General features: G+C 44.7%; 2 long non-coding RNA genes across 4 annotated transcripts; one reads left to right on the plus strand and one right to left on the minus strand.

Moving 5' to 3' along the window:
- Window positions 1-1300: 1300 nt before the first annotated feature.
- On the minus strand, window positions 1301-9939 carry LOC149350674 (uncharacterized). Of its 3 annotated transcripts, none has more exons than XR_016290406.1 (4): window positions 9744-9939; window positions 9558-9615; window positions 8979-9131; window positions 1301-1485 (listed from the first exon to the last, which is right to left on the minus strand). It is a non-coding gene; the product is annotated as an uncharacterized LOC149350674 (long non-coding RNA). The 3 variants fall into 3 exon arrangements; XR_016290405.1 differs by having other exon boundaries at window positions 9712-9939; XR_016290407.1 differs by lacking the exon at window positions 1301-1485 and adding an exon at window positions 4656-4960 and having other exon boundaries at window positions 9712-9939.
- An 83-nt stretch (window positions 9940-10022) lies between these two features.
- On the plus strand, window positions 10023-18824 carry LOC149350675 (uncharacterized). Its single transcript, XR_016290408.1, has 4 exons — window positions 10023-10152; window positions 10281-10337; window positions 10753-10905; window positions 18644-18824. It is a non-coding gene; the product is annotated as an uncharacterized LOC149350675 (long non-coding RNA).
- Window positions 18825-20100: the final 1276 nt, after the last annotated feature.

Raw genomic sequence — 20100 nt, forward strand, 5'->3', positions numbered from 1 at the left:
GACAGCGCAAGGGAAAAAAAAAAAGAACTGCAGTGAAGCAGCCGCAAAGACCACAACCCACACCAAGCAATGCGCGCATAGTGCATGTAATGGCCTTTCATAGACTATCGGTCCGGGGGCTGTGGAAAACACGATGGCCGCGTGCAGCACGCTGCATTGCCATGCTTCATCATCGGTCAGGACAGGTAAACTGGACGGCCGTTGAATAAGCGTGTACTACCGGCAGTTTTGTCGCACTGAAATACGGGATTCTGACGGGACCGAAGTACCTTTTTTAAATACCGCAGATTTGAATGAAGCGATTTCCGTGCTAAGAAAGGTTATAGCAAGAAAAAAATTAAATCTGACGTTAATAAGTGATGCCAATTCAATCAGCCACTGTTCTGTTTGAGGAAAGATAGGTCAGAAACGGTAAGAGAAGACTGTAAATCGTATTTACCAAATATCATTTTAATCATTTAGGGCCCTTTGTTAACAGGTAAAAACCAACATTACCCAGTTTGTGCACCCAAAGCATCATCATGAAAAAAGTGCCTTCAAGAGAAATGTAGTTTGCAACAGACTGAAGCTACCGTATAGAAATTGGCAGATGTCTTGAACCTGAAAACAATGGATGAACTAGCCACGTGATGTTTTTCCATGTCATGTTGCATGGCATGAATTACCGTGGAAGAGTTTTTTTTATGCTCTTTCAGAGTGCAGTTTAGGGAGATAGCAATTTCACTAGCTGCCAGCGAGAGCCAAGTGCTACAGAATCCGCTTCGTTTGCAGTGGGTTGGAACACCAGTAGTGCTAGGACGGTTGCCTTTCTCAAATACCTACAAAGACCATTTAATTAAAAGCGCCCAGATTACAATATTCAGCAAGAGCTTTCCTAGCAGTCAGTGTTAAATGAGGTGGCGGTATAGGCAGAAGCATCCCACACCAGGGGATGGTGCAATCAGGAAAGGTGCTACCTACCTGTAAAAAAATTTGAAATTGGTCCCTCCTACGCATTGAAAGTACACATGCAGCGCCCACGAACATTAATTACCTGATCTACATTTTCACGGGGCTTCAGTACCCTTCTAGCAGTAGTCTCAGAGCAGCTTGTCAGTGAAATTTCTTTTCCTCATTAACTTTGTGCAGCATTTTCTGCTGCAGGGGCATGAACAGAAAGGCAATATGCGGCTCTGCAGAGGAAACAATGTGGAGGCTGGGTATGGTCTCAACCGACTGTTTTGTAACATGATTTTTCTATAGGGCCAACCAAGTTGTTAGTAATCTATTCATATGCTTCATTAATCACCGACAAGGCATGTTGGTAGGAATACTTTATTTGGCACAGCAGTTCTGGCAGCAATGGGTATATTGTCATTCTGCTTGTAGGCCAAGGTGCAGACTTGTGAGCACGTTCTTGAGCCAGTAGCCTGGAACGATGAATAAATAGGTGCCTTGGACCAGAGAATGCTGTGTCATGCAAGGTCGGTTGCTGCAGTCCCTCCCCTAGTGTCAGCCATATGCAGGGTTGGATGCCATGAAAAGAGAAAACAAAAGTGGGCAGGCTCAGAAAAGTAAAATGCAACTAATAAACCACTAAGAGAAACCCGCAAACAATATGCACGAACATTGCACACACACAAAAAAAAATGGAATGCATGCAAGAGAGAAAAAGAAAAGGAAATCTCCCAATTGTGTTCAGGAAAGTAAAAACAGTGCTAAATTCTACACAAACCACACAGAAAGACCGACAGGACGGGCGCTGCAGTCTTTCTGTGTGGTTTGTGTAGAATTTAGCGGTTTTTACTTTCCTGAACACAATGTCACACGAACTAGCCCAGCAAGAGGTACTGTTAAACATCTCCCAACAGACTATCGCAGCAGCCTACGCACTCCTGTAGTGGCCTTGTGCATGAACATTTGAAAGACCTTAAAAAAAGGATAAAAGCAACATTGTTGAAGATGTGCTGGAAGAACCACACACAAAAAGAAGTGTGCACAGAGCTCAAGAGAGAATGAAAATAGTCAAGACAAACCGAAAGGGTTTCACTGGGTCAGACCAGTACTAATTAAGAGAATCAAATTATCAGGTTTCAAGTCTTGAACTTAAGCTTGGCCAGCCCACAACACTGCCGCATTTCCTTTTGAGGCTTCCGACGCTGGCACACAGGAGGCCAAAAGCTCCATATGCTAAACCCAAAACCTTAAAATGGGGGGGGACACCAAATTTTTGGTTGGCGTCTTTGTTTCAAATATTGCATTGCCCCAGGGCACATATACATGACACATGCTGCACTATTCATATATGCACTATAAATAATTTATTACCGTGTTACTTATACTGAGCGGTTTCGCTTTCTGAGCGCCGGGGTGTGTTATGACGTCACTCCCAAGAGCATCAACACTCCCAAGAGCATCAACCCTGGTCACGCGGGCTCCAAAAGTAGACAAAGGGACTGCTGCGTTGTCTGCTCTCGTACACATGCTGTGCATAGCAGGGCTTTTCGAATTGCCGGCCGGTACTACAATATGCTTAGCAAAGCCAAGCGGGTGAGGGGCAACGTCGAGTTCTGAAACCAAGCAGCTCACTTGGGACGATCTCAGTCGGAATACGCGATTTCAGCGTTGTATTTAGCTTTGGAACACTCAGCCCATTCCAAAAGGATAAAAGGGTGCAACAATTTCTGGGAATCTTTTTGGTGATCTCGCGGGTATAATGTGCATTCATAAGCAGATAAAATTTGTTTTGTACAATGCATTTTTAAAATAAATATTTGCTTTCCTTGTGCTTTGCTGTGTATAAAATTAGAGCTAGTTCTCAGCAATCCTGCTGTTCCCGTTGCAGCTTGGATAAGCTCTTGTGATCTAGATGCCAACTGAAAGCAGCATCTGCTTGCATTGGATGAAATGCTCCCAGTGCAGTGCGTTGCTGCTATCCACATTGCACATAAAATAAGAATCTAATCCCACTCAAACAAATATCTTTCCGCGTGGTTTACAGTCGAGTTTCCTTGCAGTGTGGACGGAATAACAAAAATCTGCGGACAAAAAGACTAAAATGTAGCCATTAAATGCATTCCTGAGTTAAATATGCAATCTAGACGGGCTGAAGCATTCAACAAAGAAAATTAAAACTGGGCGTCCAGCAAGCTGCTCATTTTGAATTGGCAACGGCCGAAGCGAGAAACATAGCGGCGATAATAATGGACAGTATACATGATCAATTCACAGAAAAAAATTAATGAAGCCGCAAAAGCTGCATTGAAAAGAGATTTGCTTCCCCTGTTTGAGAAAGCTCCTTTTACGAAGTCCATCTCTTTATTATAGGTGGCTACCCTTTCCTTTATTCTTCCCAGCATTTGATGTTCTCTACCAAGTGCGTGTCAACATCGAAATTTTCATTTTGAAGCAGACAATAGTAATAAAATTCACAGCAAATACAACTGAATATTCTAGAGTAGTTCAGATATCAATACAGATAGTTAAAATTACAATACAAACATGTTTCCTCAAAATGCAGCAATAAAACTGAATATTCCACACCAATATTTTACTTCTCATAATTTATAACATCCTAATGCTTACCGAGCATCTCAGTGAATGAGGGGAAATCATGTAGAATGGTAAAATTTGCCTAAAGCATAACTGTGTGCAGGGAAAAACCTCACAGCTTGAATTTGCAAGCTGGCAAGTGGAGGTGCTCTTGTCACAGTTCGCACTGAAAAGGCGTATGACGTGATGTGGCACACTGCTGAGAAACAAAAGATTACACAAAAAATCAATGAACAGTTAAGCTACAACGCGAGTGAGAGCTTTAACAAGACTGTCTTCCACGCTGCCTCGTGACACCTAGAGACAGATCCAACCATGGAATGCTGTCCCGGATGCATCATTCTTGACGGGACATGGCCCGCTTAACTCTTGTGTATGGGTTTCACCACACTGGAATTCCTAGCCATAACGGGCCCACAGATGCTGGCACATTTCAATTCAAAATCTGTGCAGCAATTTCGGCAGCTGTTTTCGTTCTCACCAGACGAAAAGTGCCTCAGTGATCTGGGCTCTTAGATTTGGAAGTTTCTTAAAATTATGCTCACAAGTTCCTGCTCTCTTTTATGGTTCATAAGAGTGGTGGTCATATGTGCTTTTACAAAAGAAACAAAGAGCACCACTTTGAGAAAATGCTGGAAAATTATCTAAACAAAACACTCCGCACGCTTTCAGGGGATTCATAAACTGCTCATTGCACTGCCAGAGATTATTTCAGGCTTTCAAAGGTCGGTTTTTCCATCAGTGAAAAGTACTGCCGTTTCCTGCCTTTCCAATGAAGGCACCCTGCGCTCACACTGGCATCCCTTTCGACAGCAGCAGTGCCATGGGACAAGCACCAAGAGATTTCCATAAAAAATATCAGCTTCCTATGACCTTATCACAGCTCAAACCGCAGAGAAACTAGCCTCTGTTTGTTTCTGCAATGGCCTACAAGATTGACGAGGCCTGAGAGCAAGACTTTCAGTTTGATTTTGATGCCACGCTAGGGTGGCGTGGCTCCTCGCATGAGTACATTGAAAGTGCATGAATTCTTTACATTGCTATGACTACGACTTATTCCACAGAAAATACTTTTGAATGCAGCTATGTTTATCCCTATGCACCAGCCCAAATTAATTGTCGAGTCCGGGAACCTGTACAGAATGAACCAGTATATACAATGCTCACATCATGGACGACAAGAAAAAGACACCCAAAACAGACAGGCTGCCATGCCTTATACATGTTAGAAGCAAAAATATGCCACGCCAATGTGAACAGACCGTGTGCTGGGCACTCACAGTACCGTTGAAACTTGCGGCAGACCACTACGCTAATTTCAGTCAGTCATTTTTTCCAACTTGGCCACTTTCTTGATCGTATCCCTCACAATTCCCTCATTTTTCCAGGTAAAGAAAATTCCCCTGATGATTCAAGGTTGCTACACACCCTGTAAAGCCATCACAGCCCTTCAGAGAAATATAGTAGAACCTTGCTATTCTGTTCTTGGTTCGTGTAATGTGCCGTATAACAAACCCAAAAATTATGCGTGTTACGCTATTTTTCTTCACAATATAAATCCTGGATAACTTTGTGGAATGATTCCCTGGTGTACATGTCCATAATTTTGTCAAATTCTGACGGCATGGTGCATTCAGAGACCAAGAGGAAATGCCAGCCAAGCTAGTCATCATTTTTCGATACTTTTCTTAAATGCACCTGAGCACTGCGGAGAAGGCTATGAAAAAAAGCAAGGAGACAAAGCATCTTAAGAGCAGCGGCGGCTCCTCCACACTACACAAGTGCAATGGGACAATGTATCTGAAAACGCCAAGGAATAGTTGATGGACTGGATGTGCCATGAAGCTTCAGCCCCATGAAAAACGAAAATATGGAAAGAACTTGCAAGCGCTAGAAAAGGAGCTTTCCAAAATTTGTGCCAGCACACACACACAAAAAAGTTTTAATGAAGTGAAAGTGCCAATAAATGCCAGGGATTAGGAAATAGTGCAAAACCTGGACATGGAGACAATCGCGTGCAGACCAGCAATCAAATTTTTCGAAGCTGCTAATTCAAGCTTCTTGCATAATAAACAGCACTCGCAACATCCAAGAAAAAAATACTAAAAGAAGGAGACAAAAAAAAAAAAAAGGGGGAAGGTGGCAAAAAAAATTTGCTGACACCATCGCATCAGGATTTAGCATTAATTGAAAAGCAGAGTGCAATCACCTTGAAATCAGTGGGTGGCCAAGCGTCTGCCTAGGGAATTTCTCAGTGCCCGTAAGTTCTTACGCAAACAATGATACACCACCGAGCTTGCCATATGTGACAATGCCCATGGGAAAAATGAATATTACACACCACACAGCATGTGCAGAGGAGGCAATGGCCACGAGCATTTTGGAGCAGTCTTTGAAGCAAGCCAAAATTCTATTAGGAGCAGATTTCCAGTTTTGCAGCAGGTGACCAATACTGAGAGAAGGTAAAGATACGGATGTGCCAAAGTTTAAAAAACTACTGGCTGCACAGTTTTTTTTAAATGCATATTATTTAAAAGGAAAGTTCATGAGTGCTTTAATGCATACGCCACACTGACATAATAAGACATGTTGCTGACATGCCTAGCCTACTTGCAGCTGCTTGACGCATCTGGAAAGAGAGAACTCTTCCCTCCCGTTGTAAGGAAAGGGGGGTGCCAGCCTGTCCCCACCACACCCGAGGCTCGTCACTAATCTGTTTGCAGGTGCTGGTGTACAAGCAGCCACGACCCTAGCCATGCAGATGTGCCACTGCTATAGCTACTGCTTATCGCTGTCACATGACTTGGCCTTTCTGCAGCAGATTTCAGTTTTCCTCCATGCGCCACACCTATCATTGCTGCGTTGCCGGCTGATCTGCGCCACTGTGCAGCTGTGGTCCAGCCCCTTCTCATATTACCAACGCTGTCATGGATAGCGTGCTTCCCAAATTAAATAAGCTGCAGTGTGTCACATCAGGGCGAAGCTCTCAGTATTGACAGCCACGCTGCCTGTGAAGGGCTCTTTGCAGATGTTCTGCAGCAGGATGGCAGTGTCATCATCAGCCTGACTACGCCCACTGCAGGGCCAAGGCCTCTCCCATGTCTCTCCAATTAACCCTGTCCTTCGCCAGCTGTGTATCCCGGCCGCCGTATCCCGGCAAACTGCTTAATCTTATCCACCCACGTACCTTTCTGCCGCCCCCTGCTATGCTTGCCTTCTTTAAGGACCCTTAAGGACCAGCGGTTATTTTGCCTTCGGATTACATACCCTGCTCAAGCCACATTCGAGGCTGAAAGGTAGCTATGCAGTTAAAAGGTTTCGTGTGCACATTTTAAAAAATTGATCAGGAATCATTTTTTACCAGGTAAGTGGATATATTCAGGTCGCTTTCAGTTTGGGCATATTGCCGCTTTGCACATAGTTTTTCTGCAGTGCTACGGGGTACGCCTTAATGAGGTTTCACTGTACTTATGAGTAGTAAGGTTGCTGAATTTGATGCGTCTCAACGTGAAATCTGAACTGACTGATACACCTCCTGCAGTGAGGCCCATGACCCAAGTGTAAAGGTGAAGTTCTGATCTACTGCTATGCGATGCATTCAGAACAGGTGCTGCCCTTGATGGCCTCGCAGATAACTTTGACAACAATGGCAACACAGACATCAAAGTTTGCTCTCCACCATTGGTGCCATGTTTGCTGCTGCTCTTATGTCATTTTCCACAGTGGCCCACTCACAACTCACCTCAATCCTGACCGCGGTGCCAAACCAGCAAACAACCTATAAGTGGTACTGTGCGGATGGATCTTATGGCCATGCCACTGCTCTAATTACATCACACCACTTTCTCTCACTCCTATGGCGACATTCCGAGCAAAGGTGGGGGAAGGAGGAAGTTGGAGCACCACAAAAGCCAAATGTACAACAGGGACACAATGCAGTGGCCTCGCTCAAAGCTCTTGCCCAGAGCTCAAACAGCACAGGCATGTCTGGCTGAGCTTACAACTTTTGTCACACCCAAGTTGACAGCTCACCAGCCACACACACCACAACAATCACACACACGCCAACAGTGCAAGATCTGGCGATATGATGTTAAGCAATCTGTGCTTTAACCAACCCGAAATTCTTACCACTCAGTCCAGTGGATGACCTCGGTTCTCTCCGGCGATACACCCAGCCATTACTGTTCACAGCTATGGTAAATTATCATTTCGACCTCTCAGATTCCCTCATCAAGTGGCATGAGGGCAATTGAGCAATAACTACAATTTCTGGGTAAACCCTCCCTGAAGGGGCCACAGAAAATCCTCCACCAAAGCTGAAAATTATATTGTTTGAACAGCAATTACTTTTTGTTGTTTATTTATCAGTTTACCTGTACCTCAACGGCCCAAAGGCAGCATTACAAAAGGGGTGGGCTGACATGTAACCTCCTGCTGCAGAATTTTTCACAAAAGGTAAACTGAAGAGCTAAACTGCCCATCCCCACCCTTGAGGCTTTTTTTCCTCTCATAATTCCTACTGCACTGGAAGTCCTACGTTGGTGCTTGAACCTGAATGCCACACACCCATAGGTGTGCTGCACACATCTTTTATCAGCATAGCACCATGTAAGATCATGACAATGCCGCATTTGAGGTCAAGAGGTGCAAGTACCCAAAACACTAGGTACGAAACAAAAACACTAATGCTGTGCGAGTCATCCCTGTGCTCCATCTTTTGGCTGCCTCAAAAAGTGAAACTACAACAAATATCTACTTTTAACTTGTGGGGAAAAAAAAGAGACAAACATAGAAGGAACAACACAAACAATGCCTCGTCCTTATCTTTCCATGTGTTCTTCAAATACGGGAACTACTCCCTCATTCAGCTAGCTGCCCTACCTACACTCGTCTATGGCTTCTCGCCACTGCTTGTCTCTAGGAGCACAAACATTCCCAGTTTCACAGCAGGAAGCCCACTTTCAAAATTACAATTTGCTTGATCCGTGACAGCCTAGTTGCTTTGTTCACTATACAGGCAGGCTTTGTTCACTTGGGGTTTGCAGGTGAATGCCACCTTAAGAGTGAATATTTCCAAGTTTTCTTCTTGTTTCTTCTTTCCCTGTGATGGCTAGGGCGAAAAACTACCGCCCACCCGATGCAAGGCAAATAGCCACGTAATTATTACCACAATGACCTGTCACACACTGCAACAGTGCCTTGCGAGCTCTATGCACCTCAAAAGCTTCCAAAATAGCAAAGGACATCAAGCACCTTGTCCACAATGTTCATCTCCTTCAGGTGTCTCTGAAGCATCACCTGTAAAAAGGCTTTAAGCTTAGAGGCCTTAAAAGAACGCTTGCTTTTCCAGTTGCCTCATGCAAGCACCTTCCCCATGTAAAGCCGATGCTCAGTGCAGGTGGCACAGCACTCGATTTAAAATTCACAGAAGGTGGAGAGCTCACCCTGTGGCGCCTTAAAGCCTTTGCTGCTTCCGCATTCTATCGTCCCATTTTGTTCAGCCTCTGCGCCAGCAAGAGAACGCCGGACTCGATGCAGGAATCGGGAAGGTCCCTGCATACGAGTAAACTGCATTTCGGTTTTTCAAGTGCTGTCTTCTGAAATGAAAATAAATTTAAAAGAAGAACATGTTTACGCGCTGCAGACACCAAAGCGTAATCGCTTATCTCGCCGCAATTAGTGCCCCTGTTTCGGAAAGCGGCTCGTATGGATAAACAGCAACACAACTGTAAAATGAACCATTAAATCAGTAGTCTACACACTTTCCTATTAGCGGGGGCACAAAAAATCGGACCGCGCACAAAACTCACCGCATAAACGGTTAGTTCAACTGGACTGTTGTCAAAAGTTTCCCGCCTTTTTTTCGGGCGCACGCTAACCACGCCTGTTTTACATGACCAAAAGTTACGTTGGGCCGGGCTGACAAAAGGTACAAACCTCAGCGCATACTCAGCGCATATTCTCTTCTGTCGAACTGCACTGAGCTTTTAAGCAGAACTCAGGATAAAACAGACGAGTCTCACCTTTACGGCCTTTGTGTCCACTGCCGGGCAAGCGGGCTCAGTGCTAGTCCTGGGTGATCTGCAAACACAAAATATTCGGGCGCAAGGAAGTTCAAAATGAAATGCCGAATGCCATATAACGCGCAATAACTCAATACATACAGTACATACATACCAAAAGACAGGAAGAATAGAGAAATTGCTCACGGGCAACACGAGCGCGCGTAGCTCCCACCGTCCGGCCATTCTCCTACTGCAAACGATGCTCGGCTCGGCTGTAGCTCGGCTCAAACATGACAAAAACAACAAAAAATTGGCCGGACGTGGCGTCATTTTTCAAACCGGATGCGACGTCACGGGTGAAAATAACGCTTGCGTTATTGCGACCGGGTCGCAGGAGACACTTCCTTTGCGGCTAAGTTATGGAAGTGTCTCCTGCGACCCGGTCGCAATAACGCAAGCGTTATTTTCACCCGTGACGTCGCATCCGGTTTGAAAAATGACGCCACGTCCGGCCATTTTTTTGTTGTTTTTGTCATGTTTGAGCCGAGTATCAAGCATTGCTTGCAGTAGGAGAATGGCTGGACGGTGGGAGCTACGCGCGCTCGTGTTGCCCGTGAGCAATTTTTCTGTTCTTCTTGTGTTTTGGTATGTATTTACTGTATGTATTGAGTGATTGCCCGTTATAATGCATTCGGCATTTCATTTTGAACTTCCTTGCGCCCGAATATTTTGTGTTTGCAGATCACCAGGACTAGCACTGAGCCCGCTTGCCCGGCAGTGGACACAAAGGCCCTAAAGGTGAGACTCGTCTGTTTTATCCTGAGTTTTGCTCAAATTTCTGTGCAGTTCGACAGAAGAGAATATGCGCTGCGTATGTTTTTGTACCTTTTGTCAGCCCGGCCCAACGTAACTTTTGGTCATGTAAAACAGGCATGTTTAGCGTGCGCCCGAAAAAAAGGCGGGAAACTTTTGACAACAGTCCAGTTGAACTAACCGTTTATGCGGCGAGTTTTGTGCGCGGTCCGATTTTTCTGCCCCCGCTAATAGAAAAGTGTATAGATTACTGATTTAATGGTTCATTTTACAGTTGTGTTGCTGTTTATCCATACGAGCCGCTTTCCGAAACAGGGGCACTAATTGCGGCGAGATAAACGATTACGCTTTGGTGTCTGCAGCGCGTAAACATGTTCTTTTAAATTTATTTTCATTTCAGAAAACGGCACTTGAAAAACCGAAATGCAGTTTACTTGTAGGCACGGACCTTCCCGATTCCTGCATCGAGTCCGGCGTTCTCTTGCTGGCGCAGAGGCTGAACAAAATGGGACGATAGAATGCGGAAGCAGCAAAGGCTTTAAGGCGCCACTAGGTGAGCTCTCCACCTCCTGTGAATTTTAAAACTAGTGCTGTGCCACCTGCACTGAGCTTCGGTATTACACGGGGAAGGTGCTTGGACCCACGTAGCTAACGTGATGTCCTTTGATATTTTGGAAGCTTGTGAGTTGCATAAAGCTCACAAGGCACTGTTGCAGTGTGTGACAGGTCATTGGTCAAATGTTTAGGGGAATCCCCCAAGGTGGAGTAGATTTGTAATAAGGGAGTAATTACTCATTGGCATCCACCCGAGCACAGCCATACGGCTACAAAGGAAAGCTATACAGCTTTCTCAGAAACTTCGTAGTTAAAGAAAAATTCGTCCTGGTCCGGGGTTCGAACCCAGGACCACCGCTACACCGGAGCAGTCGCTCTACCAATTGAGCTAACCAGGACGGCAAGGTTATGGTAGGGCGAGATCGAATTGATCAATAACTCGAAGTGGGAACAGTGTTGGTCAAATGTTTAGGGGAATCCCCCAAGGTGGAGTAGGACGAATTTTTCTTTAACTACGAAGTTTCTGAGAAAGCTGTATAGCTTTCCTTTGTAGCCGTATGGCTGCGCTCGGGTGGATGCCAATGAGTAATTACTCCCTTGTGATAGGTCATTGGTAATGATGATTATGTGGCCATTTGCTTTGCACGGGTGAGTGGCAGTTTTTCGCCCTGGCTGTCAAGTAGAAAGAAAAAACAAAGAAAACGTGGGAACATTAACTCTCAACATGGCTTTCACCTGCAGACCCCAGGTGAACAAAGCCTGCCTGTATAGTAAACAAAGCAACTCGGCTGTTATGGATCTAGCAAATTATAATTTTGAAAGTGGGCCTCCTGCTGTGAAACCGGGAACATTTGTGCCCCTAGAGATAAGCAGAGGCGAGAAGCCATAGGCGAATGTAGGTAGGCCAGGTAGCTGAACGAGGGAGTAGTTCCCATATTTGAAGAACACATGGGAAGACAAGGACGAGGCGTTGTTTGTGTTGTTCCTTCTATGTTTGTCTCTTTTTTTTTTCCCCCACAAGTAAAAGCCGATATTTGTTGTAGTTTCACTTTTTGAGGCAGCCAAAAGATAGAGCACAGGGATGACTCACACAGCATTAGTGTTTTCGTTTCGTTCCTACTGTTTTGTGTACTTGCACCTCTTGACCTCAAATGCGGCATTGTCATGATCTTACGTGGCGCTATGCTGATAAAAGATGTGTGCGGCACACCTATGGGTGTGTGGCGTTCAGGTTCAAGCACGAACGTAGGGCTTCCAGTGCAGCAGGAATTATGAGAGGAAAAAAAGCCTCAAGGATGGGGATGGGCAGTGTAGCTCTTCAGTTTGCTTTTTGTGAAAAATTCTGTGGCAGGAGGTTACATGTCAGCCCACCCCTTATGTAATGCTGCCTTTGGGCCATTGAGGTACAGATAAACTGATAAACAACAAAAAGTAGTTTCTGTTCAAACAGTATAATTTGCAGCTTTGGTGGAGGATTTTCTGTGGCCCCTTCAGGGAGTGTTTACCCAGAAATTGTAGTTATTCCTTAATGCCTCTTGGTCCGAAGAACCAAGCAGTAATCAATTGCCCTAATGCCTCTTGATGAGGGAATCTGAGAGGTTGAAATGATAATTTACCATAGCTGTGAACAATAATGGCTGGGTGTATCGCCGGAGAGAACTGAGGTCATCTACTGGACTGAGTGGTAAGAATTTCGGGTTGGTTAAAGCACAGATGGCTTAACATCATATCGCCAGATCTTGCACTGTTGGCGTGTGTGATTGTTGCGGTGTGTGTGGCTGGTGAGCTGTCAACTTGGGTGTGACAGAAGTTGTAAGCTCAGCCAGACATGCCTGTGCTGTTTGAGCTCTGGGCTAGAGCTTTGAGCGAGGCCACTGCATTGTGTCCCTGTTGTACATTTGGCTTTTGTGGTGCTCCAACTTCCTCCTTCCCCCACCTTTGCTCGGAATGTCGCCATGGGAGTGAGAGAAAGTGGTGTGATGTACTTAGAGCAGTGGCATGTCCATAAGATCCATCCGCACAGTACCACTTATAGGTTGTTTCCTGGTTTGGCACCGCCGTCAGGATTGAGGTGAGTTGTGAGTGGGCCACTGTAGAAAATGACATTAGAGCAGCAGCAAACGTGGCACCAATGGTGGAGAGCAAATTTTGATGTCTGTGTTGCCATTGTTGTCAAAGTTATCTGTGAGGCCATCAAGGGCAGCACCTGTTCTGAATGCATCGCATAGCAGTAGATCAGAACTTCACCTTTACACTTGGGTCATGGGCCTCACTGCAGGAGGTGTATCAGTCAGTTCAGATTTCACGTTGAGACGCATCAAATTCAGCAACCTTACTACTCATAAGTACAGTGAAACCTCATTAAGGCGTACCTCGTAGCACTGCAGAAAAACTATGTGCAAAGCGGCAATATGCCCAAACTGAAAGCGGCCTGAATATATCCACTTACCTGGTAAAAAATGATTCCTGATCAATTTTTTAAAATGTGCACTCAAAACCTTTTAACTGCATAGCTACCGTTCAGCCTCGAATGTGGCTTGAGCAGGGTATGTAATCCGAAGGCAAAATAACCGCTGGTCCTTAAGGGTCCTTAAAGAAGGCAATCGTAGCAGGGGGCGGCAGAAAGTTAAATGGGCGGATGAGATAGGAAATTTGCGGGGAATACGGTGGCCGCAACTGGCGAAGGACAGGGTTAGTAGGAGGGAGACATGGGAGAGGCCTCTGCCCTGCAGTGGGCGTAGTCAGGCTGATGGGGATGATGACACTGCCATCCTGCTGCAGAACATCTGCAAAGAGCCCTTTACAGGCAGCGTAGCTGTCAATACTCAGAGCTTCGCCCTGATGTGACACACTGCAGCTTATTTAATTTGGGAAGCAGGCTATCCATGACAGCGTTGGTAATATGAGAACGCAATGAGAAGGGGCTGGACCACAGCTGCACAGTGGCGCAGATCAGCCGGCAATGCAGCAATGGTAGGTGCGGCGCATGGAGGAAAACTGAAATCTGCTGCAGAAAGGCCAAGTCATGTGACAGCGATAAGCAGTAGCTATAGCAGTGGCACATCTGCATGGCTAGGGTCGTGGCTGCTCGTACACCAGCACCTGCAAACAGGTTAGTGACGAGCCTCGGGTGTGGTGGGGACAGGCTGGCACCCCCCTTTCCTTACAGTGGGAGGGAAGAGTTCTCTCTTTCCAGATGCGTCAAGCAGCTGCAAGTAGGCTAGGCATGTCAGCAACATGTCTTATTATGTCAGTGTGGCGTATGCATTAAAGCACTCATGAACTTTCCTTTTAAATAATATGCATTTTAAAAAAACTGTGCAGCCGGTAGTTTTTTAAACTTTGGCATATCCGTACCTTTACCTTCTCTCAGTATTGGTCACCTGCTACAAAACTGGAAAACTGCTCCTAATGGAATTTTGGCTTGCGGCAAAGACTGCTCCAAAATGCTCGTGGCCATTCCCTCCTCTCCACATGCTGTGTGGTGTGTAATATTCATTTTTCCCATGGGCATTGTCACATATGGCAAGCTGGGTGGTGTGTATCATTTGCGTAAGGACTTAAGGGCACTGAGAAATTCCCTAGGCAGCTGCTGGGCCACCCACTGATTTCAAGGTGATTGCACTCTGCTTTTCAATGAATGCTAAATCCTGACGCGATGGTGTCTGCAAATTTTTTTGCCACCTTCCCCCCTCCCCCACTTTTTTTTTCCTCCTTCTTTTATTATTTTTTTTTCTTGGATGTTGCAAGTGCTGTTTTATGCAAGAAGCTTGAATTAGGAGCTTTGAAAAATTTGATTGCTGGTCTGCACGTGATTGTCTCCATGTCCAGGTTTTGCGCCATTTCCTAATCCCTGGCATTTATTGGCACTTTCACTTCATTAAAAGTTTTGTGTGTGTGTGTGTGTGCTGGCACAAATTTTGGAAAGCTCTTTTTCTAGCGCTTGCAAGTTCTTTCCATATTTTCGTTTTTCATGGGGCTGGAGCTTCATGGCACGTCCAGTCCATCAACTATTCCTTGGCGTTTTGATACTTTGTCCCATTGCATTTGTGTAGTGTGGAGGAGCCGCCGCTGCTCTTAAGATGCTTTGTCTCCTTGCTTTTTTTCATAGCCTTCTCCGCAGTGCTCAGGTGCATTTGGGCAAAGTATCGAAAAATGATGACTAGCTTGGCTGGCATTTCTTCTTAGTCAATGAATGCACCGTGCCGTCAGAATTTGATGAAATTATGGACATGTACACCGGGGAATCGTTTCAGAAAGTTATCCAGGATTTATATTGTGAAGAAAAATAGTGTAACACGCATAATTTTTGGGTTTATATACGGCAGATTACACGAACCAAGAACAGAATAGCAAGGTTCTGCTATATTTCTCTGAAGGGCTGTGATGGCTTTACAGGGTGTGAAGGACTGACTGAAATTGACGCAGTGGTCTGCCGCAAGTTTCAGCGGTACTTTGAGTGCCCAGCACACGGTCTGTTCACATTGGCGTGGCATATTTTTGCTTCTAACATGTGTGAGGCATGGCAGCCTGTCTGTTTTGGGTGTCTTTCTTGTCGTCCATGATGTGAGCATCGTTGTGCTCTAAGCGGTGCGGGCCGGGCTCTATTATTTTACTTTCCTTTTAGACAAGCCCACCCTAACATCTGTATATACTGGTTCATTCTGTACAGGTTCCCGGACTCAACAGTAAATTTGTGCTGGTGCATACGAATGGACATAGCTGCATTCAAAAGTATTTTCTGTGGAATAAGCCGTAGTCATAGCAATGTGCAGAATTCATGCACTTTCAGTGTACTCATGCAAGGAGCCACGCCACCCTAGCGTGGCATCAAAATCAATCTGAAAATCTTGCTTTCAGGCCTCGTCAATCTTGTGGGCCATTGCAGAAACAAACAGGCTAGTTTCTCTGTGGTTTGAGCTGTGATAAGGTCATAGGAAGCTGATATTTTTTATGGAAATCTCTTGGTGCTTGTCCCATGGCATTGCTGCTGTCGAAAGGGATGCCAGTGTGAGCACAGGGTGCCTTCATTGGAAAGGCAGGAAACGGCAGTACTTTTCACTGATGGAAAAACCAACCTTTGAAAGCCTGAAATAATCTCTGGCAGTACAATGAGCAGTTTATGAATCCCCTGAAAGCATGCAGAGTGTTTCGTTTAGATAATTTTCCAGCATTTTCTCAAAGTGCTGCTCTTTGTTTCTTCTGTAAAAGCACATATGGCCACCACTCTTATAAACCATTAAAAGAGAGCAGAAACTTGTGAGCATAATTTTAAGAAACTTCCAAATCTAAGAGCCCAGATCACTGAGGCACTTTTCGTCAGGTGAGAAGGAAAACAGCTGCCGAAATTGCTGCACAGATTCCGAATTGAAATGTGCCAGCATCTGTGGGCCCGTTATGGCTAGGGATTCCAGTGTGGTGAAACCCATACACAAAAGTTAAGCGGGCCATGTCCCGTCAAGAATGGTGCATCTGGGACAGCATTTCACGGTTGGATCTGTCTCTAGGTGTCACGAGGCAGCGTGGAAGACGCAGTCTTGTTAAAGCTCTCACTCGCGTTGTAGCTTGAGCTGCTGTTCATTGATTTTTCGTGTAATCTTTTGTTTCTCAGCAGTGTGCCACATCACGTCATACGCCTTTTCAGTGTGAACTGTGGCAAGAGCATCTCCACTTGCCACCTTACAAATTCAAGCTGTCAGGTTTTTCCCTGCACACAGTTATGCTTTAGGCAAATTTTACAATTCTACATGATTTCCCCTCATTCACTGAGAGTAAAATATTGGTGTAGAATATTCCGTTTCATTGCTGCATTTTGAGGAAACATGTTTTTATTGTAATTTTAACTATCTGTATAGATATCTGCTGAACTACTCTAGAATATTCAATTGTATTTGCCTTGAATTTTATTGCTATTATCTGCTTCAAAATGAAAAAATTGATGTTGCCACGCACTTGGTAGAGAACATCAAATGCTGGGAAGAATAAAGAAAAGGGTAGCCACCTATAATAAAGAGATGGACTTCGTAAAAGGAGCTTTCTCAAACAGGGGAAGCAAATCTCTTTTCAATGCAGCTTCATTACTTTTTTTCTGTGAATTGATCATGTATACTGTCCATTATTATCGCCACTATGTTTCTCGCTTCGGCCGTCGGGGATTCAAAATGTGTAGCTTGCTGGACGCCCAGTTTTAATTTTCTTTGTTGAATAACATATTTAACGGCTACATTTTAGTCTTTTTGTCCGCAGATTTTTGTTATTCCGTGCACACCGCAAGGAAACTCGACTATGTAAACCACGCGGAAAGATATTTGTTTGAGTGGGATTAGATTCTTATTTTATGTGCAATATGGATAGCAGCAATGCACTGCACTGGGTGCATTTCATCCAATGCAAGCAGATGCTGCTTTCAGTTGGCATCTAGATCACAAGGGCTTATCCAAGCTGCAACGGGAACAGGAGCATTGCTGAGAACTAGCTCTAATTTCATACGCAGCAAAGCACAAGGAAAGCAAATATTTATTTTAAAAATGCATTGTACAAAACAAATTTTATCTGCTTGTGAATGCACAATATACTTGCGAGATCACCAAAAAGACTCCCAGAAATTGTTGCACCCTTTTATCCTTTTGGAATTGGCAGAGTGTTCCAAAGCTAAATACAACGCTGAAATCACGTATTCGGACTGAGATCGTCCCAAGTGAGCTGCTTGGTTTCAGAACTCAACGTTGCCCCTCACTCGCTTGGCTTTGCTAAGCATATTGTAGTACCGGCCGGCAATTCGAAAAGCCCTGCTATGCACAGCATGTGTACGAGAGCAGACGACGCAGCAGTCCCTTTGTCTACTTTTGGAGCCCGCGTGACCAGGGTGGATGCTCTTGGGAGTGACGTCATAACACACCCCGGCGCTCAGAAAGCGAAACCGCTCAGTATAAGTAACACGGTAATAAATTATTTATAGTGCATATATGAATCGTGCAGCATGTGTCATGTGTCATATGTGCCCTGGGGCAATGCAATATTTGAAACAAAGACGCCAACCAAAAATTTGGTGTCCCCCCATTTTAAGGTTTTGGGTTTAGTATATGGAGCTTTTGACCTCCTGTGTGCCAGCGTCGGAAGCTGCAAAAGGAAATGCGGCAGTGTTGTGGGTTGGCCAAGCTTAACTGCCAAGACTTGAAACCTGATAATTTCATTCTCTTAATTAGTACTGGTCTGACCCAGTGAAACCCTTTCGTTGTTTGTCTTGACTATTTTCATTCTCTCTTGAGGTCTGTGCACACTTCTTTTTGTGTGTGGTTCTTCCAGCACATCTTCAACTATGTTGCTTTTATCCTTTTTTTTTTTTAAGGCCACTACAGGAATGCGTAGGCTGCTGCGATAGTCTGTTGGGCGATGTTTAACAGTACCTTTTGCTGGGCTAGTTGGTGTGACATTGTGTTCAGGAAAGTAAAAACAACGCTAAATTCTACACAAACCACACAGAAAGACTGCAGTGCCCGTCTTGTCCGTCTTTCTGTGTGGTTTGTGTAGAATTTAGCACTGTTTTTACTTTCCTGAACACAATTGGGAGATGTTCTTATCTTTTTCTCTCTTGCATGCATTCCATTTTTTGTTGTGTGTGTGCATTTGTTTGTGGGTTTCTCCTGGTGGTTTATTAGTTGCATTTTACTTTTCTGAGCTTGCCCATTTTGTTTTCTCTTTTCATGGCATCCAACCCTGCATATGGCTGACACTAGGGGAGGGACTGCAGCAACCGACCTTGCATGACGCAGCATTCTCTGGTCCAAGGCACCTATTCATCGTTCCAGGCTACTGGCTCAAGAACATGCTCACAAGTCTGCATCTTGGCCTACAAGCAGAATTACAATATACCCATTGCTGCCAGAACTGCTGTGCCAAATAAAGTATTCCTACCAACGTGCCTTGTCGGTGATTAATGAAGCATATGAATAGATTACCTATTCATCGTTCCAGGCTACTGGCTCAAGAACATGCTCACAAGTCTGCATCTTGGCCTACAAGCAGAATTACAATATACCCATTGCTGCCAGAACTGCTGTGCCAAATAAAGTATTCCTACCAACGTGCCTTGTCGGTGATTAATGAAGCATATGAATAGATTACTAACAACTTGGTTGGCCCTATAGAAAAATCATGTTACAAAACAGTAGGTTGAGACCATACCCAGCCTCCACTTTGTTTCCTCTGCAGAGCTGCATATTGCCTTTCTGTTTATGCCCCTGCAGCAGAAAATGCTGCACAAAGTTAATGAGGAAAAGAAATTTCACTGACAAGCTGCTCTGAGACTACTGCTAAAAGGGTACTGAAGCCCCGTGAAAATGTAGATCAGGTAATGAATGTTCGTGGGTGCTGCACGTGTACTTTCGATGCATAGGAGGGACCAGTTTCAACTTTTTTTGACAGGTAGGTAGCACCTTTTCTGATTGCACCATCCCTTGATGCGGGATGCTTCTGCCTATACCACCACCTCATTCAGCACTGACAGTGCTAGGAAAGCTCTTGCTGAATATTGTAATCTGGGTGCTTTTAACTGAATGGTCTTTGTAGGTATTTCAAAAAGGCTAGGCAACCATCCTAGCACTACTGGGGTTCCAACCCACTGCAAATGAGGCAGATTCTGTAGCTCTTGGCTCTCGCTCGCAGTTAGTGAAATTGGTATCTCCCTAAACTGCACTCTGAAAGAGCATAAAGAACACTCTTCCACGGTAATTCATGCCATGCAACATGACATGGAAAACATCACGTGGCTAGTTGATCCATTGTTTTCAGGTTCAAGACATCTGCCAATTTCTATACGGTAGCTTCAGTCTGTTGCAAACTACATTTCTCTTGAAGGCAATTTTTGAGCAGGAATTGGGTTTCTCGCAGTTTTCATGGTGATGCTTTGGGTGCACAAACTGGGTAATGTTGGTCTTTACCTGTTAACAAAGGGCCCTAAATGATTAAAATGATATTTGGTAAATTCGATTTACAGTGTTCTCTTACCGTTTCTGACCTATCTTTCCTCAAATAGAACAGTGGCTGATTGAATTCGCATCACTTATTAATGTCAGATTTAATTTTTTTCTTGCTCTAACCTTTCTTAGCTGCTAAGGGCCATTATTGCCCGAGAGGTATGTGTGTGTACTGTACACACACGGAAATCGCTTCATTCAAATCTGCGGTATTTACA

Source organism: Amblyomma mixtum, chromosome 3 (genome assembly GCF_055824585.1).
Source record: "Amblyomma mixtum isolate Tamu chromosome 3, ASM5582458v1, whole genome shotgun sequence".
Lineage (NCBI taxonomy): Eukaryota > Metazoa > Arthropoda > Arachnida > Ixodida > Ixodidae > Amblyomma > Amblyomma mixtum.